The sequence below is a fragment of the Squalius cephalus genome, assembly GCF_949319135.1.
Source record: "Squalius cephalus genome assembly, chromosome: 11".
Lineage (NCBI taxonomy): Eukaryota > Metazoa > Chordata > Actinopteri > Cypriniformes > Leuciscidae > Squalius > Squalius cephalus.
In genome coordinates, this window is record NC_137132.1 from 19651443 (window position 1) to 19678000 (window position 26558).

General features: G+C 38.7%; 1 protein-coding gene and 1 long non-coding RNA gene across 2 annotated transcripts in view; one reads left to right on the forward strand and one right to left on the reverse strand.

Annotated features, from left to right (window-relative positions):
- clip3 (CAP-GLY domain containing linker protein 3) overlaps window positions 1-26558 on the forward strand; it is a 769717-nt gene that overhangs the window by 719374 nt on the left and 23785 nt on the right. The gene's annotated exons all lie outside the window — the stretch shown is intronic.
- LOC307167109 lies at window positions 9807-10633 on the reverse strand. Its single transcript, XR_013822733.1, has 3 exons — window positions 10578-10633; window positions 10209-10257; window positions 9807-9926 (listed from the first exon to the last, which is right to left on the reverse strand). It is a non-coding gene; the product is annotated as an uncharacterized lncRNA (long non-coding RNA).

The window sequence follows — 26558 nt, forward strand, 5'->3', positions numbered from 1 at the left end:
CTTTTCTGAACCCTATAGGGCTAGGCTGCAAGGGGAGAAGCTGTTCTTGTTCCCTCTGTTTGAATGTACTCTCCATGTACAGTATGTATTTATGTGTGTTTCTTGGGAAGAAGCCCAGATATGGGTACCAGGCAAATAAAGTCTCAGATTGTCTCAGATTGTATGTGATATAATGTATATTCTCATCATTGGACGGTTGCTACACCACCCCTGAAACATGTATAAATGCTAACGTACGAAAGTAAAGCTAAAGAGAGGTTTTGTGAACATAGATTGGCTCCATGTTCATAACTCTTCTCATAGGACAGTGTCAATGCGTGAAAAAGGAGACTGAGAAGAATTCTTTTTTAAAAAGACCATGTAGTTTTTACAGTACAAACAGTTTTATTATAGTAGGCTGCATAGAGAAAGCGACCGCAGAAAGTCCGTGGTGAAGGACACAAACAGTGTTACCAACAGTGGCATCTGCCGCGATTTCAGCCCGCCTTTGCTGAGGTTCTTTGAAGAACACAAAATGGTTCTTCTTTGGAATCGCTGCGAAAGCCCCTATTATTATTTTAACCTTTATTTTGAAGAGTGTATCAACGATTTCAGGTGAATATATATAATTGTATTTATTTATATTATACTTTATTTTATTCATTACGTTTTTGTATTCTGTTGACTTAATGGTTCACTAGTTTACCCACACAGGTGTTAGAAACACTACAGGCTACCTGCGCATCTTTGTAAGCCTTGAACACAATCATACAAGCAGCCAATTATATGATTGAATTATGTTAATGAATAGGCCTACTAACCTCTAGGTAATATTTGTAGGCTTCCTTGAAATTAATTGCAATAAATTTCCCACCAGTGGATTCGGAGGGGGTTCTGGAGGCAGCCGTCCAAGAAGTCTCTGGTTACTCAACGTAACCATAGTTCCCTGAGAGGAGGGAATGAGACATTACGAATGGGGAAAACCCTTTTCCTCTAAATGCTGAAGCCTGATTGAATCACTCTTTTGCTTGCAAATAGCCAATGGCGTCCGGGTATTCACCTGATTGGCTGTGACAGCCACTATATAGGAGACATCAGGCGCCAAAATACCTCAGAATCTTTCGACTGAACGAGAGCTATTGAGGCTATGAAGAGACTTTTCTCACGGCAATTTACGTAATGTCTCGTTCCCTCCTCTCAGGGAACTACGGTTACATTGAGTAACTAGAGACATTCCCTTATCGAGTCGGTTCCCCGACATTACGTATGGGGAACGAATAAAACCCCCACCGTGTGAAATTGGCCAGTCCAGCTCGCACAGAGCCAATGTAGAGGACTAGGCGCTAAGCCATACAAGACTATCAGCGCACTCGCTCCTCCCCTAGGTGAGGTACTAGACCTGGTTGAAACACCTAGATGCATTTTGGCACAGAGCCAACTCGGCGCCGGTGCCGCCAGCGTCCCCCTGTACACAGTTAAGCAGCACTGAACTGGTGTGATATAGGGGGTGGAAAAAGGCAACAAATATGTTGGTTCTTGAATACACTGCTGGCCTCAATAATCGGGCATAGATAATGGGGACAACATTAAGAATGTGTTTTATTTAAAGGGGCCATATAATGGTACATGCACTTTTACAAGTTGATTGTACTGAAGTGTGTGTTGGCAGTGCCTGTACACAACCATCATATAATAATAAAAATCCATCCAGTGTTTTTTTTTTATCTCCTTATATATTTTCCCCTGTCTCAAATCGAGCCGTCTGACTGTGTGACGTCACACGGTCGGACGCCCCTCCCACAATTGTTAATTGACAGCAGCGTTTCAACACAGACCCGCCCTGAGCAAGCTGTCATCATAGTCCGCATTGTTGATACGCTGGAGCAGAATGGCGTCTAAGCGATTGTAGTGTTCTGTTCTTGGGTGTAATAAGGAACACAGCAGTCATTTTGATGTTCCTAAATCCGAAACGCTGAAGACGCAGTGGCTGAGTTTTGTTTTTGAAGGGAATATTCCCCACGATCAACGTCAATGCTTTCATGTTTGCGCGAATCATTTCTCACCAGACTGCTTTATAAACGAGGATCAGTATAAAGCTGGTTTTGCTAAGAAACATTCCTGCCGTGACCTCATGTCAGTGCTTCAGCCCTGACAGTTGTACCTAACACTGCATATATAACGTTACGCATCACTGACAAGCCTACATTTACCGAAAAAAAGTTTTTCATGACCATTAGCTGTAACATTAATCTGTCAATGAACTAACGTATCAGTAAACACATAGCGTTCGTATCTCACTACTCTACCCTGCCAGTACATACAAAGATACATGTAGATCAAAGTGACATTACGTTAACCAACCATTCAGAAACATCCTGTTCGAGCCTTAATTGTCTAACTTTTTTGGGGCCATTATCTTTTTCCGGGTCCGACTCTGGTTCAAATTGATACGGTTGCACAGATATTTCCTCAGAGACTACCGCTGCCATTCTTTCTCCAAAATATACCCTCAACTGTTGTCAAGGCAACACTCCACGTGTGTTGTGTCAAAATGCCCCACAGAACAGAGGGGCGGGGTGAGCAAAGCTCATTATCATTCAAAGACACATGCACTTAAATGGCGTGCTGAAAACAGAGCTGTTTTTGACCAGGTAAAATGAGTGTTTTCTTACAATACTAATGAGAATTTTTAATTAAAGTATATTACAAACTTTTCATTTAGACCCTAAAGAATCATATTAACTTGTACAAAAATGACATTATATGACCCCTTTAAACAGTAGATCATTCACGGACACAAGAGAAAAACATGATACTGTAGCGCCTCCCGCTGCTTAAACTGCCTGGTTGAAACCATGGTTTGAAACACGCACCAGGCGGGCGTGTCTTCAGTCAACTCGGTCGTCCAATGGTTGCTCAGCCTTCTCCTCTTGCACTGACAGAAGGTGTGGTGCAAACGAGGGAATGTCCAAGTTTTAAAATTTTGCAAAAGTGTTGTGAGATGACCAGCCTGCCGCGAGGCAAATGTCCTGAATAGACATACCTTTAGCCCAAGCCCATGACAATGCCAAACTCCTAGTAGAGTCAGTGGGCACACACTCCTATTGGGCAATTGAGTCCTCGGGAAGCATAAGCCAGTCGTACAGCCTCCACAATCCAGTGTGACAGCCTCTGTTTCGACAGCGTGCCGCCTTTCTTAGTGCCCACAAAGCAGACGAAGAGCTGCTCTAAGGCTCGAAACTGGCTACTTCTGTGTAGCCGTGCCTGGGCATGAGTCTGACCATGCAAACTCGTTTTCCACATGCTAGCGCGAGCAGCTGTGCCGTCTTAATTGAGAGCACTTTTAAGTTACTAGTTTCGGCTGGTTCGAATGGTGGGTCGGATAGTGCACTGAGCACTAATGATAAGTCCCATACTGGCATCTGACGAAGGCGGGGAGGATTCAGCCACCTCGCCCCCCGAAGAAAGTTCATTATTAGGGGGTGTCTACCCACTGAACGGCCATCCAGCATGTCATGAGAGGCGGCAATAGCGGCCACGTAAACTTTCAATGTAGAGGAGGAGCTGCCAGCATCTAAACGTTCCTGCAGGAAGGTCAAAACAGCGGGGATATCACAACCCCTCAAGTCTTCATGTCTGCTAGAACACCAGTTTGCAAACACTCTCCATTTCAATGCATACAAGTGCCTCGTCGAAGGAGCCCTAGCCTCCGATATAGTTTGTAACACGCGCTGTGAAACGACCCGCTGGTTCACTTCATACTGATCTGCCACACATGTAGGTCCCACAATTCTGGACTGGGGTGCCATATCGTGCCCTTCACTTGGAACAAAAGGTCCCTTCTTTTCAGGATCTGCCACGGGGGGGATGACGACAGGTTCACCAATTCCGTAAAAATATTCCAGATCATCTTTATTGTCTGAGGGTGTAATCTCCACTCTCCGTGCACAATGCCCTTCCTGGACAGCATGTCCACGCAGCAATTCAAACTGCCTGGCACATGTACTGCCCGGATCGAAAGTAGAACCTGATCCGCCCAAAAGAGCAGGTGCCTCGCCAAACCCTGCAGGGAGCTCAAGTACATTCCTCCCTGGCGATTGATGTATGCCACCACCGTCGTGTTGTCCGTACGGATAAGAACATGATGGTCTTTCACGAACAGAAGAAAACTCTGTAGTGCCAAACGAACAGCTTCTCTCCAAGCAGTTTATGTGCCAGTGCTTCTGGTCTCTCGTCCACGCACCAAACGCTGGTCTGCCATCGCAGAGGGCTCCCCAGCCTGACAGTGACGCATCTGTGGTGACCACCATCTGTCTGACCTCTCTGCCCATAGCAGCACCCCAGCTGGATCGCTTAGGCAGGAGATGCAGCAGCTGTCCTTGACGGGAGGCAGTTGCGCATACCCTAATTTCTCCACCCCCTCCACTGTCGTCAGCAGCTGAGTTCCTTGCGCATGGGCTCTGGCTGAGTGAGGGAAGCGCCATGAACAGGTGAGCTCGTCGTGGAGCTCAGGGAAAAAAGAGGCGGGCCTCTGCGAGGCGTCCGTTTGGCGGCCAGTCCATCCATCTCTTGGATGGCTGCGCAGGGGCCGCCCAGTCCAACTCCAAATCTGCCACTGCCTCCTTGAGGATGGACATCAGCTCTGCATCCAGCGAGGTCAGGGTGCAGCTAGCTCTGAAGGGGCCTCAGACCAAGCACCCGGGTAAGAGGCACTCGTAGACATGGCGTCATCCTCTCCACAACCTAACAAGACCATTTCCTGCACTTCTTTCGGAGGGCGGGAACTATCCTCAACATAGGGGGGATAGAGAGGGGGCTCTGGCAACGATGTGGGTGTTGGGCCGATGCTAACCCCTCGCTAGAGACCTCTGACGAAGCACCCTGCAGTCTACCGGCCCGTGGCTTGCCGGCGGTAGGCAGAGGAGAGGCAGGAGCCAGCAGGCCGCCGCTGTGAACAGTGGCAAACCTTGCATGAAGGATCTTGATTGCCAATTCCTAGCAGGCTCGACAATCTGATCCTTCCAATGCTGCCTCAGCGTGAGCACGATCCAGACACAGCACACACTGCTCGTGTGCATCTGGGAAATCGATCGGCCCACCACACATGCGGCAAGAGACATCCTTGGAAAATGATAATCCGCCGGAATGCACACGGGGGATCGTAATCCACATTGTCCACTCTAGTCGCGTAGGTCAACGGGCGAAACCAGGCTCCAGGTATTTTGGCGCCCGACGTCGCCTATATAGTGGCTGTCACAGCCAATCAGGCAAATACTCGGACGCCATTGGCTATTTGCAAGCAAAAGAGTGATTCAATCAGGCTTCAGCATTTCAAGGAAAAGGGTTTTCCCCATACGTAATGTCGAGGAACCGAATCGATAAGGGAACTGCTCTGCTTTCCTCGAATTTCCTTACTTTTCCAGACAGTTTCTGGTCTCATTGACTATTCCATAGTATTTTTTTTCCTAATATGGAAGTCAATGAGACCAGAAACTGTCTGGTTACTGACATTCTTCTAAATATATTCAATTCTGTTCAGCAGAAGAAAGAAATTCATACAGGATTGAAACAATATAAGGGTGAGTATATGATGACAGAATTTTCATTTTAAAGTGGAGTATCCCTTTAAATTGTACAGTGCAGAAGCCGGTTCGAGGATTACTAGCTGTCAGAATATCACTGACCTTTATGAAGACTGTTAATTTTCCTATAGGATTTGAAAGAGCAGTTATAAAGCAATGGCATTGTAAGACCGTGTATTTACATTAATTGTGAACTGTCTGGGCCTGTTGTTTGTGAACAAATCATAACATATTATTGCAAATGAACAAAGTTGAGTCAAATATGTTTCTAGAACAGTGATTAAAATGTTGAAAATTGGCTGGAATATGTTTTTATGTGACATGAACTCTGGTGGTGATACGCATAAGAATCACTTCGACATTTAAGAAAGTTTTATGTTTGTAGGTTAAGAATAGAACTGTTGTATAGCCTACCATAGTAGTACTGTGGTAAAGTTTAGAGAAATTGTCACAAATGAAAATGAAATCTGATGCAGGACTTAAAATGAAATCTATTGATATGTGAAATATGCAACTGTATCTTGTAGAACACACTCTAATAAATAATTTTGTAATTAAAATGTGTGCTTGTGTGTGTAGTTTAAAGGAGACATATCATGCTTTTAAATCGTTCCTTTTTACATATAAATCATACATTTGTAGTCTATATAGAGTGGAACTGCAATGCTTGGGTCTGAATTCCTCATTATTATAGCTCCACAGGCCCCTTTTCTACCCCTTTTCTGATGTGCGTCTGAGAGCAACTCGTTTTGGTGCGGTCTCTTTAAAGGGGTGGTTCGGGATTTTTGACATCGGACCTCAATGTTAAGTCAGCCTGGTTGTTATTCATCAGTGGAGACATTTTTTTAAAAAAAATATCCAGTCCTTATATTTGGATAGTTAGCCGATGCTAGGCTAGCGCGAGTCAATGGTAGATGCGTTAGCCAGCCATTAAAAACAGTTTTACCCACTCCACAGTGCACCAAACGCAAATCAATTATAACACCAAACTATCGATGCAAATGTTCGTTGAGAGAATAATGTTAGAAATCAAACTTACCTTTCATCTCAATGATCCCAAAGGAACTAGTTTCTCAGCAGCTGCGGAATTTTACTTTGCTCCGGTTAGTAATGCGGCGAAAAGTAAACACAGAACAGACGCGCACTACAGTGTGTGTAGTACATGTGTGTACCGGCTCACTCGGTTGCCTAGGTAATCAATATCACTCCGCTGCTGCTGTAGACAAGGCTTATGATTACAGGGAACAAATTATAACTAATGCAATGTGATGAAAGGTAAATTTGATTTCTAACATTATTCTCTCAACGGACATTTGCATCGATAGTCTAGTGTTATAATTGATTTGCGTTTGGTGCACTGTGAAGTGGGTAAAACGGTTTTTAATGGCTGGCTAACATCTACCATTAACTCGCGCTAGCCTAGCATCGGCTAACTATCCAAATATAAGGACTGGATAATTTAAAAAAAAAATGTCTCCACTGATGAATAACAACCAGGCTGACTTAAAAATGAGGTCCGATGTCAAAAATCCCGAACCACCCCTTTAAATACAATTGAGACACTTCATACCCCGCCCCCTCTCCAGGATGCAGCGGTGACACTCGGTTCAACTCCACCCCGTTCGGCCATTTTTGTAGTTTGATAGCAGAGATACGATTATCTAGCGCCACAGAAACTTTTTATTCACACGTTATTAACAAAATGTCAACAACGGAAGACTTGTCCAGCCAGCCTTACATGTTCGAGCCAGAGTCGGAGCCGGATCGAGATGAAAATGAAGACGACGAACCTGCAGAACAACGTCTTCATATGGATGTATCGCAATGGTGTGTTACTGTATTTACACATGAAACTTTGGTCTTCCGACCTTTTACCACCGTGTCGATTTATTTTGATTAATATGTGCGAGGGAGAGCGAGCAAGACAGCGTCTAGTTTGGAGACGGTGTCTTCCCAGACAGCAAACTGACTACGAAACGCATCCGCCGCGGAGGTACAGTGAACTCCGGAACGGATCCAGAAAGCGGATCCGAAACTGCGTCCACTTGCACACCGCGCCGGATCCGCCGCGGTGGCGGCTCGCGGATCCGGTCTGACACCGCTGCGGTCCCTTTGCGTATCCGTACATAAATGGGTACATCCGCCCCGGCTTCGCTTTGGATCCGCGAATGAGCCGCATATCCGCTCCGGGTCCGTTTTGGACCCGGTCAAATGCCCGGCCCGGGTCCGTTTTGGACCCGTTCATAAAATTCCGTCTACAATGCCACTTTTTTCCCACTTGATTATCTGGCCAAAACTATAGCTACAGATATATTTAAAATCTAATGGTGGACGAACATTAGATAGACTGGACTGCTCTATAAAAGCTTGAATAGTTATTAATGTATGTGCCTTTGAATAAAACATGAATCATTAAACATTAATAATTTTTAGCCAACTAACAATAACAAAATAGGTTATTACAGACTATAAATGTATTTACTAATTTTTTAAATAGTTTTATACATGTATACATTGAATAGACATTACAGAAAAAAATGAAATCAACCATGAATTGTACCAAGAACATCATTTTATTTAGTGAAAAACATTACACTAAAATGATAAAGTATTTTTTTTCACTACTGTTGGGTCAAGGTTTGCTGACAGGGGCTCCGGCTCCTTGAGCTTCCCCTATCTGATGCCAGGTTGAACCACCGGATTACATGTTTTGTAATGTCGTCATCGGTGGCGGCACAGGAGACATGGCTCTTTCTCACAGCACCTGTAATACATAAGCAGATTTTCATTACATGTCATGAAATCACATTGAAGCTACCAGGTTGTTGTTTTTTAGAGGATAGACATAATTCTTTTTTTAACTTAAAATAATGTCAAGTCGTAACAGGGTGAAAGGCACTTCTGCCTCCGCTTTGCGGTCCTTTATCTGCTATAACCACGCTATGTAAGATTGCCAGATCGGGTCGCGTTTCTGTAGTTCTAATGAGACATAAGAAAACTACAGACTTTAATAGACTCCCTAAAGAATTTGGCACAAACACAAACAGAAGTTCAACTAAAATGACTAAGTGATTATAATTTTAACCATTATACAGCGTGACAAAAAAAAAAAAAAAAGTTTTCCTTGAATAAAACTTGAATGCCCATAAGTTTAGTTGACTAAAAAAAGAACTAAACAAAAACAGGATAAGGTTGACTAAATATGATAAAAGTTAAATAGTAAATTTGACACAGGACTAAGCATGCATAAAAATAAAAAAGCTGACAAAATAAACTCTATTTGAGTCTTGTATCTAATGAGGTATTGCTCACCAGAGCAGGCAACACTGTCTGATCCACATCTCCCCCCCCCCCGCCAGGTAGGTCTGTAGACCCTGCTTGCAGAAGGGGTTTGCTCTTCTGCTGGTCTCTGTGAACAGTGAGGCGGAGAAATGGGTGGAGGTGGAGCAGCTGTGCCGCTACTTAGGATAAAAGGTGGTGGTGCAATAACAGGAGCTGATGGTTGTGTTAAAAGTTTGCCTCTTTTTATGAGCATCTTCCTCCTCGCTCTCATCAGAGTCTCCCAAGAAATGACTATAAATTAGGGTGGAAAAAAACAAGCAGTAAACATCTTATTAATTACTCTTATTAATAATTATAATAAATGTAAAGCCTTCCTGTAGTTCAAACAGTAGAGTGTTGGCGCTTGCAATGCTAAGGTCATGGGTTCAATTCCCAGGGGAAGCAAGAACTGATAAGAATGTAAATGTGTACCTTAAAATGCAATGTAAGTTGCTTTGGATAAAAATTTGCTTTATCTATATTTCAGCTGGCTTTACGTGTGGTGGTTGTCGGGTTCATCATATCCTAACACACTAAATTATGTTTTTGAGAAAATATAGAGGCCAAAAAGTTAATGTAAAATATAAAGGATAATATACGTATACTAACATCGGCTTTGGCCTTCTTTTTGGCCTCCTCTTCCTCTTCAGACTGTAGATCTGATGTGTTGCAATTTAGAGCTTTCTTCAAGAGTTGTTGTGCCACAAAGTAGTCATCTAAAAAATAAATAGCCTACATGTTAAACTTCAGTAGACCTTCAAATTAATAGAGTAGAACTATAGACAACAGAACAATATGAGAATGTAATTAAAAGGATTTTCTTCCCATATAACATATTGGCAAAATACTTTGATATTTGCTTACAAAAGCCATTTAGATTATTTAAAAAGAAAATAGCATACCACATGACTCTGGCATCATATTTTTTCCAGTCAGGTCCAGGTTCCTTAGAATTTTTCACTGCCCCGTTCGCTCTCTCATCATTTTTGTAGTTTGGCCAATAGGTAACTCCATCACTGTACCAATTTTGTGGCACCAAACATCCTTAAACGAGAAGGAAGTAACAAACAGCACCAGATAAATTGAACTTCCTGTTTCAAGAACAGGTCAGTATGTCTACCTTGGGTTATTTCACCAAGTGTATGGTGTAATTGCATATGGGTCACTTTTAAATTAAAAAAGCTGGTCCAAAAAATAAAAGAAATTCAGATATGGTCAACAAATCAGAATTGGGCATCAAGACCTGCAGTATAAATGTGGCCTTACTGAACTCAATTGAATCAACAATGAACTGTCAACTTACAGTGAAGTTGCTGAAGAACTTACTGTCTTAAGGTGGAGCTGGAGACAGGTACAGTTTTTCTATTCATTTTATCTAAAAGAAACGTAACAGAAACACAAAATACACATTTCAACTAGTGAGTTGTGGAAAATAACCAAAATTTTTAGTGTTTTCAAAAATAATTATACAGCAGGGCTCGACAATAAGGACTGCCTGATGGCCCGGGGCCAGTGTGAAAGATACTTGGGCCAGTTGCAGGAACTTTCACCTGCCCCATTGGGCCAGTGCTGCATCTTCAAGTTGATAATTTGCACATTTTTAAGCCTTGACAATTGAAATGCTGTAGTGTGGACCAGTGTCAGTATTTGACAACATATCTGGCTAAATCAAGTTAGAACAGTATTAAATCTTACTTTACTCTGATGTCAGGAAAAGATGAAACTCCAAAATAAGACTGGTGGCACTTGAACAAACTGTGAACTGTAAGCTGCAACAGAACACACACACACACACACACACAATCTTAATATGATATGAAATAATTATCTGAAACAACATTACATGGGGAGGTGGTGGAGAATATATTTGTCATGATGTAAACAAAAATGGACTCAAACTAACCAAACCAGTACAGTATTAAATGCTGTAGTGTGGACCAGTGTCAGTATTTGACAACAAATCCAGTTGGAACAGTATTAAATCTTACTTACTCTGATGTCAGGAAAAGATGAAACTCCAAAATAAGACTGGTGGCACTTGAACAAACTGTAAGCTGCAACAGAACACACACACACACACACACACACACACACACACACACAGTATCATATAATATTAATTATTTTTTTGAAACAACATTACATGGGGAGGTGGAACTGTCAAAATGTAAACAAAAATGGACATGTTATACCAGAAATTCAGTGAAAAACGTAAGTTGGGTAACGTTAGGCCTAACATGATAATATTGCCTGACATTTTAACGTTACTGGAGGTGAGAAAATACGCGATCAGGGTGTGATAAAAATCCGGACAGCTAACGTTAATTAAATCACCTAACCTCCCAGACAGAAAGAATATACCATCCAAATAGCTTTTTACTCAAAGTTATTAATTATCAAATACATTTTTACTCAAATCTACGCTAATGACAATTTGCTAACTTCGTTTGCCACAATCATTTCAGAAATAAAATCATCGGTATGTTGAACGGTATGAACGGTAATGTTTTACAGCTAAGTAACTGTACAAATAAAGCATATTTGAACCATTCTTACCGTGTTCTGTGCTTGTCGACCTGCCGGTTAGCTTTTCCACAGAGCGGAGAATGATTCTGTGACGACGATGGCGACAGTTGAAATTAGGCGCGTTTGGTCAGCGGGTCCGCCCAGCGTCTGTAGCGAGTCCGCGAGGTGACAGTGCGTTAGGGGGCGGGGCACATGTTAAGGCGCGTCCGAAGTGCGGATCCGTATGTGATCCGTTCTAGGTCCGCCGATTAAAACCGCAGGCGGGGCCGATCCTGGAGGCGGGGCTGATCCTGTTAGCGCAGCGAAAACGAATCTGACAGTCAGGCGGATCTGGCGGCTTGAGGGCGGGTCCGCCACGGACTCCTTTGCTGTGTGGGTTGTTTACACTTTCGCCTGGCTCCGAAGAGAGAGAGAGTGCGTGCGCGCGACCGGGTCTCTCTCTCTGCTCGTTCTTTCAGTTAAACATGTAAGTTGGTTGAATTCCAATGTTATTTCTTGTTATTACATGGCTTAGTTGAATTCTAATGTAGAATGCGGTCTGTTATTTCTTGATAACAGACCGCTGCGAAGTATAACAGACCGTTGCCATGAAAAACAGCGCGTTGCTATGGACGCAGAACGGACTATTTTCTTTGGCGGAAGCAATACATTCGTTTTTAAATCAATAAACTCCTTTTTAAATCAATAATTCGTGTCAAATTATTTATTTATTTTGTAGGTAGCCATGTAATAAGCGGGATAATGTATAGAGAGGCGGTCGTTATAGCGAATAGCAACCCCTTCAGGCTGATTCAAGACCCCTCCGCTTCGCGTCGGGGTCCTGTTCAGCCTGTCGGGGTTGTTATTCGCTATAACGACCGCCTCTCTATACATTATCCCTTACATAACAGACCGCTGTGCGGAGTATAACAGACCGTTGCCATGAAAAACAGAGCGTTGCTATGGACTCTAACCGTAGAGACGGAGCGTAGCCTACTATTTTCTTTAGCGGAAGCAATACAATCGGGTTTTAATCAGGAGAGAGAGAGAGAGAGGGAGCGCTTCAGAACTCCTAACCTGATATTTAGATACACTATTCTTCAATAAATATATTTGTTTGACAGGGAAGCTGTACGCAAACAGGAATATATATTATTTAAAAAAAAAAAAAAAAGCACCCCAGAAAAAAGGGCACTTTCTCTACAGGAATAAAAAGGGCAGGTGCTCAAGCCCCCTTTGATGTCTATGTGTGCACGTGCCTGCCTGTCCACAGTCTATGGCCCTTAGGGGTGTTCGGTTCCGGTTTTTTTGGAGTCGACTCCGACTCCCGACTCCTAATTTTGGAGTCGGTGGAATCGACTCCTCGACTCCATTTACTTTGAATTAAAATAGGGTCAGGATTCAGAAGGTGCGTCTCAATATGCTTCCTCGTTTCCTCACTTCTCGCTCGTATGTCCTACGACCCTGAAACCGATCGAGCTCCGCTCTCATGTAGGACATTTAATATGGAAGTAAAATAATGTCAAATGTTTTTGAAATAAAAAGCCTGTTGAATTGCACTACTTGAAAAAAAATAGGCATTGCATTAACCATGCTTGCATTTTAATGCATTGTATTTTTAGGGCTTGCATTTTTATGGGCTGAAATTCAACATGGTTGAATATTTAAGCTGTGAATATTTCAATTAAAAACATTTCAAACACCTTTTCATTATTAAAAATTCAATAATCCATATTCACCTTTCATATTTCACTTCCAAAATATTCAAACTGTTTAAAAATACAACCAATAATATTCAACAGGCAATTTTCGGGCCATTTTATTTCGCTTTGCAAATTCGTTTCCACAAAATTCAGTGGTTCAAATTCGACAGTAAATTCAACATTCACGTCCAGGAACTGCAGGAAAAGCAATAGATTACCGAGCATACTCTCCATCTGCTGTTAGTCAACCTCACCATCAGATGGTGCAAAAGCGCTTGTTGTTGACGAAGACATTCATTCATAAAATGGAAATGATTATCTGTGTCAGTATGGGAAAAGATGATAAACACACAAAAGCTGTACGTTTATGTTTCATTCAATAACTTCATTGTTACTTTACCTGTGTAGCCTATTGTACATGTCATCAGCTTTCTCTACCATGAACAGGATTATAATCGGTTTCCCTCAATACCTCATACTCAAGGATTACCCTTCAGTTGGGACAAAACGCTTAACGTAGCTTAATGTACTGTGATATGAAAGATCAGTCTTGCACATTATTGGGGAAGTAGGCTGTAGGCTACTATATAGGCTACAGGTAAGCATGGACTCAGAATATGAACTTGACGCGCAAAGTTTCATGCTGAGCGTTTCGTGATATACTGGCGATATACATATAAGCCTACTGGTGATATATAGCCTACTGATATAGCCTACTATATATAGTATGCCTACGTGTATTGCATTAGCTTAAACTGTCATAGCACTTGCATATTGTTGTCCTATTGTTAATTTAACTGTTTATCACTTTGGATAAAAGCGTCTGCTAAATGACTAAATGTAAAATTGGCTTGACATTGGACATTCGCACATTTAGGGACCGTCTCTAAAGTTGCATACAACATTGGCATACATGTTTCTAACTTCAATAGCAAACTTACATTTATTTGAATAAATATCAAAAATCCAAAGGGTGCGCAATGCGCATTATGCCTGACACTACATGAACACTTTACAGTTGGTTTTATGACTGTAAGTCGTTCTATTCTTGCTATCGGAGTTAGAAACGTGTATAAGTCGTATACACTTTAGAGACGGTCCCTAAATGTGCGAATGTCCAACATCAAGCCATCTTTATGCCAGTCGATCACTGGGAAACGCTCAGTTTTGCGCGTTATTCTGAGTCAATCTGCTTGCCTGCGAGTTTGGTCTTTTACATCACTGTAGTCCATTAATCTACGTTAAGCGTTGTATATGTCCAGAAGTATTGAGGGAAACCCTAATAGCCTGCATGCAGCACATCGCCACAATATAAAGTTAAGGCAACTAACTTAACAACCAAGATAAATATATGTCAACCTCAAAAATGTAACATTGGATCTGTACATCCGCATCGGGGAATAACATTATAATCTTGTTCACGGTAGATAAAGATGCAAGTGCTACACAGAAAAAGTAACCGTGAAGGCACTGAATTTAACATAAAACCGCCGTCATAATAATCACAAATACACTTACATTGCTGTAAATGAGTTTTATGAATGAATGACTTGCTCTTATTTTGCTGGTCTTCGTCAACAACACGCACTTTTGCACCATCTAATGTTGAGGTCGACTAACAGCAGATGGAGAGTATGCTCGGTAATCTATTGCTTTTCTTGCAGTTCCAGGACGTGAATGTTGAATTTACTGTCGAATTTGAACCACTGAATTTTGTGGAAGCGAATTTGCAAAGCGAAATAAAATGGCCCGAAAATTGCCTGTTGAATATTATTGGTTGTATTTTTAAACCGTTGGAATATTTTGGAAGTGAAATATGAAAGGTGAATATGGATTATTGAATTTTTAATAATGAAAAGGTGTTTGAAATGTTTTTAATTGAAATATTCACAGCTTAAATATTCAACCTGAATTTCAGCCCATAAAAATGCAAGCCCTAAAGATACAATGCATTAAAATGCAAGCATGGTTAATGCAATGCCTATTTTTTTTCAAGTAGTGCAATTCAACAGGCTTTTTATTTCAAAAACATTTGACATTATTTTACTTCCATAATTTAAACTCTTTAATTCCACCGGGAGGAGGGCGAGGAACGAGGAGGCTTCCTGAGGAGTCAAGAGCGAGGATACAAATGTTTCCTATAAAATGTTTAATCAACTAAACCTTATAAATCCCCCTCCTTTTCACATCGCAGCTTCTTCAAATCATATTTAAGTGTGCAATATGTTAGTATTAATCATTAAACTTGTAAAAGCAGACTTGTTTTAGACAGTGTATTTATCTATTTATTTTGTATATTATTTTATATAATTTTAATGTAGTGAAGCTATGAACTTTAACTTAAGCATGTTTAACTTTATTTTTTAACTTTTTTTGTTTAACATTGAAACATATTAGTTATATTATTACCAATAATAACTGTTGTTTAATAATAGTTTTTAATGCACTTGTCATTTAATAATAGAAAATGAACTTCATATAGAGTGAGTACATGCCATTTCACTAATGTTAATGTTCCATCCTCGCATCCTAAGGGGATGGAGGTAAGAGGAAAGGAAACAAGGATGCATATATAAGAATTGACAAGCACACAAAGCATTACATAGTTTTTGTTATACACTTAATTTACTCCCTTCAGTTTTCAGAAGTACAACACAGGCACGGCGCCATGGATTCCAGTTTTGGATGGGCCAGACCAATTGTGGGTGGGCCTTACTGTAAATTAAAAACGTTAAATTAAAAACAAAAAACGTTATCCATTCACTGCTTAACCTAATAAAAAAAATATTTAGTAATATAGCCTACTGTTATATTATCTGTGCGTATAGGGTAGACTGGGTACAGTTGAGACACTTTTTGCGTTTTGATTTTTCACACAAAAAATAGATACTGAAAAGAAGTGAATTTCCACATGGCATGCCACATGACATTTCATTAGCTTGTAGACAAAGATATTATCAATCAATAATACCCACAAGTAGTTTATATTTTCCACAATTACCTAATAAAAATAAGGTGCTTTTTGTCTCAACCTTGTCTCAACTGTACCCATATGTGGTACAGTTGAGACAGTGCATGGTACAGTTGAGACACCCATTTTTAATGATGTAAAGATAACTTACCATTCATTGTAAATATAAAAAATAAAGACAAATAAAGAAAATAACAATTGGGCAACATTTTTGTTTATTCAACCATTTATATTCATTCATTTTATTTAAATTAGCACTGGTTAAAATGTATAAAGCAGGAACAAGATATTAAACAATATTTATTAATAATACACAGTTTAAATATCACAAATATCAAATTTTATTTTCATTTGCGTCCTATGCTGGCTAATTACGACCTTTAACCTGTTATCATAACACTGAACAATTAAACAGTGTGTTTCCTAATAGAGCTCGGGGGTACAGTTGGTACACGTGTGTCTCAACTATACCCCGCTGGCCACCTCGCACATTTCTCTAGATTTTGCAATTACCTTGCATGACACAATACCATGAAATATGCCAGTTTTTAGGGCACAGAATAAAGTTTGTGGTGATACCAGTTACGTTTAACAGTCATATAGGGATAATAAGCTATTCATTGTGGAGAGTGCATGGTGAAGTGAACGTCCTACTTTAGAAAAAAAACTTTACCCGATATTTTCGGATCGGAGATGCGTCCACTGTTCAAATTTCCCACAAACAAAGAGGACACTAATAGGCCTACGCATGTGCACAGCAAAAATCACAACTTGTGCTTGCTGCGAACGCAAGTTATTAAAGGTGTCTCAACTGTACCTATGTCTCAACTGTACCCAGTCTACCCTACATAATATAGATTTTAATAGCTTTATGCTCTTTAAATATTTTGTTGCATTGTTTCGGTGCATGTCAGACCTATCCGCGATCGCTCTCCATGATTCTGACCAAAGAAGAGCGCTTTGGAATCTCCGTTATGCATCATATATGGATCATACCTGGGCTGCGTTTCCCCATAACGCTGTCTCTTAGCGCGCTACGAAGACTCATAGGTATAACTTAACTAAAGGTATACTACCACTAAAGGTCTATCATTGCTAGGCGTCTTCAGGGCTATCATCCACTCGCGAGGCAGAGGCGCTGAAAGGCAGAGGCGCTGGTGCCCTCCTAGCAACGCCGCTGTTTTTGGTAGCCTAAAACATGATTTTGACGACTTCATTAGGCTAAGTTTTGTTTTATAGAAAACTCTTTTTAAAAGATTTTCGTTTTGTATAAATTGTATCTTAATTTTGATCAATGTTTTATCAATCAATTGCCCGTATTTAATAATAAAAAGCAAATATATAGCAGACAATGTAATAAGGAGCCGGCACGATCACTTGCATTGCACGTGAACTGGAGGGCGCCGAAACTCAGCTTGTGCCTCACAGATTTGAGAAATATAGGCTATATATTACAGAAAGCTTGAAATGTCTACTTTTAAACGAAAATATTCAAACCAAAATAAATAAGCTACTCTTAAGTAATCCATGAAATGTGCATTTCTCTCTGGCGTTCATGGCGAGTCCGCATCGTCAACTTTATCTTTGCAGCGACACAGAAAACACCAGTTTATTAGCCTAACGTTACTAAACAATTAAATGTCTCCTTGCTAATTTAGACACATTTATAATCATTACTTTAACCGGTTCTTTGTGGCAAGCTTTATGCGTGCGGTCATAACGCTTATTATGTAGGCTATAGCCTATTTAAGTAAGTTAAATTAATATAAAGGGGCGATTTGTCCACGAATGGCTTAAATGAACAACTAGGCTACTAGTCGACTAGAAAAAAAAATTAGTCGGAGGCAGCCCTTATTCCACATATTTTCGAACCAGCAGGCCATTCTGGGTTGAGCGAGCGACCCTACGGAATGAGTGAGCGGAGCGGAATATTCAGAAATGCGCTCTCCACTCACAAGCTCTGATCGGAACAAATCCGAACCTCACTGTCTGCTCAGCTGAACTTGCGCAGAAACTTAAAAATAGACATAACCAGCTTTTTAAAATTGTTTTTAAAACTAATCATTTAGACTATTTTAGTACAAATTATGGGCTTATTGGCGACTTTTGATAATTCTTGACAAAAATTAGAACAGGCCTATTAGGCCTATTAAGTTTTTTTTTTTTTTTTTTTTTTTTGATTGATTGAGCCGCAAAACAGACCCAACAGAAAAAAATCTATACATTATTGTTCTTTGTTTTCCTGGCATTACTTATTTTTTCCTCTCATTTCTTTATCTTTTTGTTTTAATTTCCGTATCTTTACATTCATTATAATCTTTTCGTTATAATGAACTGTTGCTGTGTTGAACTTGAAAAAAACACTCGACACTGGGAGTCGATTCCTGACCTGGAGTCGATTCCGACACTAGGGCTAGTGAGAGTCCAGGAATCGACTCTTTTGGAGTCGACTCCACAAGCGCGGTAGTTCATCTACATTAGACGGTGTAATGAAGCGTGTGGGTTACTACATCCAACAACCGAACATTTTAACTTACCCTCTCGAAACTTCTGCATCTTTTAGCTTGGACTACAAAATTGCAGCGAGAAATAAAAATGGTGGATTGCTCGAAGTGTTGGGCTGGAAGTCAATGTCCTTATTTGGCAGTTCCGCTGCAAATACTGTGACGTAATAGTTCACAAAACGTCATAGATAACAGAAAAATCGGAACAGGTTGAAAAATAAGGTGTTTACTGATGTATTCATATATATGTACAATAATTTTTCATTAATAAAAAAAAATAAATAAATAAAAAAAAAGGTTGAAAAATAAGGCCAAACCAGAATATAAAGATATCAACGAAGCACCTGAAGAGAATAATTTAAACTTTTCTGTACTTCTAAACACTCCAAATATACAACAAAATGCATTTAAGGGCTAAAAAAAGTGGATTTAGCATGATATGTCCCCTTTAAATGTTGTGTTTCATCTGAGGCTGATTATACTGTATAACCATGATTGACTACAGGCATAGGGCTCGACTTAGGACAAGATAAGAACAAGCATGAGTGAAGTACAGCCTTATACTGACTGGTAAACTGCACTGTGTTTTATACACGTCCATGCTGGACATTCATATTAAATTAGCATTATTTTCCTATGTTTTTACATCATGAAAATCTATATGGCTTCAGTTGTATGTAGGACATATATGACATAATATGATTAAAAATACATTAATATTATGCAATTTATATATGTGGTTTTGGCAGCATATATGTCCCTTACAATATTCTGTTGGAACATAAGAATCAAGTCAAGTCAAGTCAAGTCAAGTTTATTTATATAGCGCTTTTCACAACATAGGTTGTATCAAAGCAGCTTCACAGTAATAAATTAAAACAATACATCAATGTTTGTTTCTAGTGGAACGTCCACGTTTGGTAATGCTGATCAATGGTATCGTTGATTGATTAATTCAATTAAATATCCCCAAATATCCCCAACTGAGCAAGCCAAAGGCAACAGTGGCAAGGAACCGAAAAACTCCATCAGGTGACCTAATGGAGAAAAAAAAAACCTTGGGAGAACCCGGGCTCAGTCGGGGGCCAGTTCTCCTCTGGCGTTTATGAACTAGAGACCGGATTTAACTGTAAGATTAAAAGTATTATATAAATGCCTGGCTGAAGAGATGCGTCTTTAATCTAGTTTTAAACTGGGAGAGCGAGTCTGAGCAACGAACAATATCCGGAAGACTATTCCAGAGTTTTGGAGCTAAATGTGAAAATGCTCTCCCTCCTTTGGTGGATCTGGATATCCTAGGTATGACCAAAAGCCTCGAATTTAGTGATCTTAAAGAGCGCGATGGATTATAGGGCGATAGAAGATCGGTTAAATAGACTGGAGCTAAGCCGTTTAGGGCTTTATAAGTCAGTAGCAATACCTTGTAATTAATACGTGACTTTATAGGTAACCAATGTAGAGATGATAAAATTGGTGTTATATGATCATATTTTCTTGATCTAGTAAGAACTCTAGCGGCGGCATTTTGGACTAACTGTAGCTTGTTTATTGAGGATGCAGGACAACCGGCTAATAAAGCATTACAGTAATCTAGTCTCGAGGTCATGAATGCATGAACTAACTTTTCTGCATCAGAAACTGATAGCATATTACGTAGCTTAGCAATGTTTCTAAGGTGGAAAAAGGCTGTTTTTGTAACATATGAAATATGATTTTCAAAAGACAGGTTGCAGTCTAGTATAACACCCAGGTCTTTTACTGTAGAGGATGAAGTAACAGGACATCCTACTATGTTAAAGTTGTATTGTGAGAGGTTTTGTGGGTGGTTTTTTGAACCGATAAGTATTACCTCTGTCTTGTCTGGATTCAATAAAAGGAAATTGCGCGTCATCCAATCTTTTATATCTTTAACACACTCTGTCAATTTGGATAATTTAGCGTTTTCATCTGGCCGTGATGAAATATATATTTGAGTGTCATCAGCATAACAATGGAAACTAATTCCATGTTTCCTTTTAATATTTCCAAGTGGCAGCATATATATTGAGAATAATAGAGGGCCTAAGACAGATCCCTGCGGCACTCCATAGTTTACTGGAGTTATGATCGATTTTTCTCCATTTAAATAAACAAAATGGTAGCGGTCAGATAAATATGATCTAAACCAGCTTAATGCTTGTCCTTGAACACCAGTATAATTTTGTAGTCGATCTAAGAGTATTGTATGATCTATAGTATCGAACGCAGCACTAAGATCAAGTAAAACTAGTATTGAGATACAGCTTTGGTCAGAAGCTAAAAGTAAATCATTTGTGATTTTAACGAGCGCAGTTTCAGTGCTATGATGCGGCCTGAACCCAGACTGAAACTTTTCATAGATGTCATTTTCTTGCAAGAAAGAGCCCAGTTGAGAGGACACAACTTTTTCTAGTATTTTAGACATAAAAGGTAGATTTGAAATGGGTCTATAATTTGCTAGATTATGTCGATCTAATTGTGGTTTCTTAATGAGAGGTTTTATAACTGCCAGTTTAAATGTTCTTGGAACATAACCTAATGATAAAGACGAGTTAATAATATTGAGGAGAGGCTCTTCCACTACAGGTAACACTTCTTTCAATAGTTTAGTTGGTATAGGATCTAATAAACATGTTGTTGTTTTAGATGAAATGATAAGTTTATTTAACTCTTTTTGTTCTATAGTTGTAAAGCACTGTAATTGTTCTTGCGGGGTGATAATTGAGGCCGAATTATAAGGCGCGATTGAGGATTGAACGTTTACAATTGTGGTTCTGATGTTTTCTATTTTCTCAGTGAAGAACTTCATGAAATCATTACTACTAAACTGTAACAGAATATTTTGTTCAGGAGACATCTGTTTATTTGTTAGTCTAGCCACGGTGTTAAATAAGAACCTAGGATTGTTATGGTTGTTTTCTATTAGATTGCGGAGATGCTCAACCCTGGCCTCTTTTAGGGCCTTTTTATAACGTGACATACTGTCTTTCCATGCGATTCTAAAGACCTCTAAGTTCGTTTTTTTTCCATTTACGCTCTAAATTACGGGTTTCTCTCTTTAGAACATGCGTAGTATTGTTGTACCATGGTGCTTTACTTTTCTCTCTGACCTTTTTTAGTCTAATGGGTGCAACAATATCCAATGTACCAGAGAGAATGGTGCTCATAGTGCTAGTTAATTCCTCAAGTTCATCTGTTTGTTTGGGTTCACTGAGCAGCTGAGACAAATCAGATAAGCTATTTGAAAAATGATCTATGGTGGATGAAAGGATTGTTCTGCCTAATCGATAACGCGGCGCAGCATGATATATTACAGGGGTACGTAATATGCAAGTTACCATGTAATGGTCAGTGACATCTTCACTTTGTGGAATGATATCTATATCGGTTGGATCGGTTCCATGTGATATAATTAAATCGAGTGTATGATTAAAACGATGAGTTGGTCCGGTAACGTTTTGCTTAATCCCAAAGGAATTTAATAAATCTGTAAACGCAGCCCCTAGCGCATCATTTGAATTATCTACGTGGATATTAAAGTCTCCAACAATTAATGCTTTATCGAAATTAACTAATAGGTCTGAGAGAAAATCTGCAAACTCTTTTAGGAAATCAGCGTAAGGCCCAGGCGGTCTATATACGGTAGCCAAGGCTAGAGATAATAGGGATGTTTTTCTAACATCTAAGAGCGTAACATTTAGTACAAGTACTTCAAACGAAATAAACTTATAGCCCGTTTTCTGAGTAACATTGAGAATATCTCTATAGATTGTTGCAACACCGCCGCCACGACCAATCAGACGGGGTTCGTGCTTATAGGAGTATCCTGATGGAGTAGACTCATTTAGACCGAAATAATCATTTGGTTTAAGCCAGGTTTCAGAATCACAGGAGTTTTTAGCAAACCTTTTCCATATGGGGTCACACCGCAGCCACAATATAGCTACTTTTATTTAATTTTTCCTTTTTCAAAATATTCATTAGCTATAGCATGAAATATATATGTTAGTTCGTGCCGCAGTTCATAGAATTGCATCTTTTCACAACACGTGAATTCATCCACTTCGCCCGAAATAAATGAAAGTAAGTGGCCGGTGAACTGGAAGAAGAATAGAGTAAACTTTAAAGTTACTTACACAGTGAGTATCTGATATGAATAAAATGTGTAGTCTAATTATAATGGAAAGGATTATTATTGACGCTTGCATATACATCATGTAGCCAAATACAAAGAAAATGTGTTAACCTAAAATGATGACTCAGAAAACTTTAGGATCATTTTATTGACCATACAGACATATAGAAACAACCTGATGACAAAACTAAAACAAATCAAGTAGTGAATCAGCAAATAGCTTAGTGAATGTTAGCTACCCTTACGAAAAAAAAGTATACTTCAAGTTCATTTTATGAAGTATACTTGAGTAATGTTCAAGTATATTTTTAAGTATACTTTATGTAGTAAGTATACTAATGTCAATATGTACTAGTAGTAAACTTGTAAGTGTACTATTTTAATACCGCTTGGGACTAAATTGGCCCACTTGAAGTATATAAAAGTATATGTTTAAGTGTACTATAAGTGTAACAGTAGTAAACTTTAAGTGCACAGCTAGTTCATAATTATGTTTCTCATTTGTACTGCAAGTGAACTTATGGGTATACTAGTAGTTTACTATTTTAATACTTGTAGCAACTTTGAAGTATACTCTCAGTAAACTACTAGTTTAGTAGTTTTATACTACAAGTTTACTGAGAGTACACTAAAAGAAAACTTTCTAGTATACTTGCGGTATAAAACTACTAAAACTAGTAGTTTACTGAGAGTACACTAAAAGAACAAAAATAATATATAAATGGTAAACTATTAGTATGATGTTAAGTTCACTTAAAGAAAACTTGTAGTATAAAACTACTAAACTAGTAGTTTTCTTTTAATGTACTCTCAGTAAACTACTAGTTTAGTAGTTTTATACTACAAGTTTTCTTTAAATGAACTTTACATTATACTTATAGTTTACTATTTATATACAATTTTTGCAGTTGCATTAGGCCTATACTACTGTTCAAATGTTATTTTTTATACTTGAAAAAATACCTTTAACTCTACTTTAATTTTAAAAACATTTTATTAGCTTGCATCCTTTTTATCAACAATTGAATGTCGGTAAGTTTCATAAAGAAAGGCAACATTTTAAACAAAATAGTTGAGAAAATCACATTTTTGTCAAAGACGCCTTGATCAGATTCAGAACGATGATCAAAACACAGATGGAGTAGATCGAGTCCGACACCCCCACAGCTTCAGTCGTTTTCTCCTCATGGTTTACGCTTCATTTCATTTGGAAACATGAAGCAGTTTTGATTTACAAGCTGTTTAATGTTTGATGATCACATTATTTTACATTTGAGTGAGCAATCTTCTATCCCTTGTTTCAGCTTCTTCTTCTCCTGTATTTTGATCCGGAGATTCTGTACTAGAAGATGTGTCATAGCGCCCCCTACCGTATACCAGTGAAAACATGGGTAGCTGGAAAATTCAGTCAATGGTGGGGAAAAGTTGAATTATTATGTACACCAGTGGACTAAAATCCAGATACGCAGAATTAGAAACATATCTTTTTTATATAAATATTTTAATCAATATTTTCAAACAAAGTTTCATAAGACTGTATATGAAAAACAATGTAAAAAAAGTATATTTAATAGGCTACTCGATCAAAAGAGTTAACACAACTACAAGCCAAGTACACTTTGAATAATTAAACTTTTAAGTATATCTCGATCAAAAGATTGAGTACAAGTATAGCCCAAATATACTTTGACTTTTCTCTCAGTATAAGTCAAGTACACTTAAAGTAAGTGTAATCAAGTATATTTTTGAGAAGTATATAAAATGTAGACTGAAAGTATGCTTTCTTCTTTTTAGTTGAAAAGTATACTAATAGAACAATTGAATAAACTTATTTTCCATGCTTATTTTATTTGCTCTATAAGCTCTTCCACTCGAAAGTTTGTTACTATATAAAGCTGAACATGTTAGGCTAGTTTATAAGACAGTGTGTAATATTATGTTTTTAAAAAAAGTATTTAATAAGCTACTCAATCAAAATAGTAAACACAAGTAGAAGCCAAGAATACTTAGAATACTTAATTATACTTTTAAGTATATCTCGATCAACAAGTATAGGCCAAATATACTTAGACGTTTTTGTCAGTATAAGTCAAGTATACTTAAGTGGAATTTGAAGTATATTTCTGAGAAGTACATAAAGTATATTTCTGAGAAGTATATAAAATGTAGACTGAAAGTATACTTTCTTATTTTTAGTTTAAAATAAGTATACTAATAGCACACTTGAATAAACTTCTTTTTCGTAAGGGTTAATGCTATATTGTGAGTGGAAGTAGATTGTTTGCTTGGAGCTTTTTACAATGGCTAGCAAATTCACCCAAAGGAAACGTTAAAACAGCTGCTAGTTTACAACAATCCGCTTACATTCGTTTGCTGGCAATCTTTGTCAGGTTTTTTTTTTTTTTTTTTCGGCAGTAGTAGATTTTAGAAAATCAGGTTAAAGAGGTTGAAAAACGCCATAGTCCTATTTCAAAAATGCAGTGTGACACTAGCACGACTTCGTAACAAGTGAGTGAAAATACAGGGCTTAAATAGGCAGAGTAATGAGACATATAAGTGATCAAACAATAATGAATCCAGGCAATGCACTGTAAAAAAAAATTACATCCCCAAGTCAAAAATTTCTAGTGACTGGTCTCATCTAAATTTTACAATTAGTCTGACGTATTATTTCTCATTGAGCCAATGTTAACAGACTATTGCAACAAGAATTGCACTTGGGCCAATTTAAAAATTTAGATGTGACCAGTCACAAGAAAATTTTGACTTGGAGAGGTTAGAATTTTTTTACAGTGTGGGTTATGGGAATGGAAGTTCATGATGGGAAAGCAAGGGAATTATTTAGTTAGTTGTGTATTCTGTGCACTTAACTCGTTTAGGTCTTGTCAAAAATACAGTTTTTGCACATCCTTGTAAGTCCTGACAACAACCATCCAAGCACAAACAGCTGCTAATTAACAGAATTATTGTATTTTGAATACTGACCTTTAGGTAAGACTTGTATGGTTCCTTGACATCAAACTGAAGTAAATTTCCCAGCAGTGGTTTCGGAGCGGGTCCTGGAGGCAGCCGCTCAAACTGCTTTCTTCCACTCTTCCACAGCAATAACGGAAGCAAGACAGCAATGACAACATATAATACATTTGTCAATGTCAATGTTATATCCATCTTGCAACTGATGTGAGTGAAGACAAAGTGTCTGCCCTGTGACAAATGACAGGCTGTCCACTTCTGCCTGTTAAACACTCACTTTAAAGTCTGGTGATGTTTTGCAGGAACATTCTGTGAAAATTTTGCCATGTCAAAAATTGGCATATTAATTATATTTTCCATGGTAAATGTGTTAAAGAGAGTTAATACAAAAACTGTATATTACACAGAGTACCTATAATAGGGTACCATGGGGTAAGATCTTGGTTTCATTAACGTCTGAGCTTTATTAACATCAAAGCTTTTGACTGTACACAGGAACAAAATGTGACTATTCATCAAACAATGACAGACTTGTTTCAATTCTTTAAACACTGCAACTTAACTATTTTCAAGCACTCGATTGCCACCTAAATGATATGACACTACTTATGACAACATTAAACTGTTTTATACCACACTAGTGTTATTATTTTTAAATGTTATAATTGTTGTAATTAATGGGGTTATTATTTAATATTTATATAAATTAGATGTGCGTTTTTTTAGACTTCTTCGCTTTCATTAAAAATCTATATGTTCCCTTTCGAGAGTACTCTCGTGTTGTGTAAGCCTTAGCTTACGCTACGGGAAAGCCCCTTTTCTCGAGAAGACTGAAGCCAAAATTATCCTATAATTTGTAATAATTTA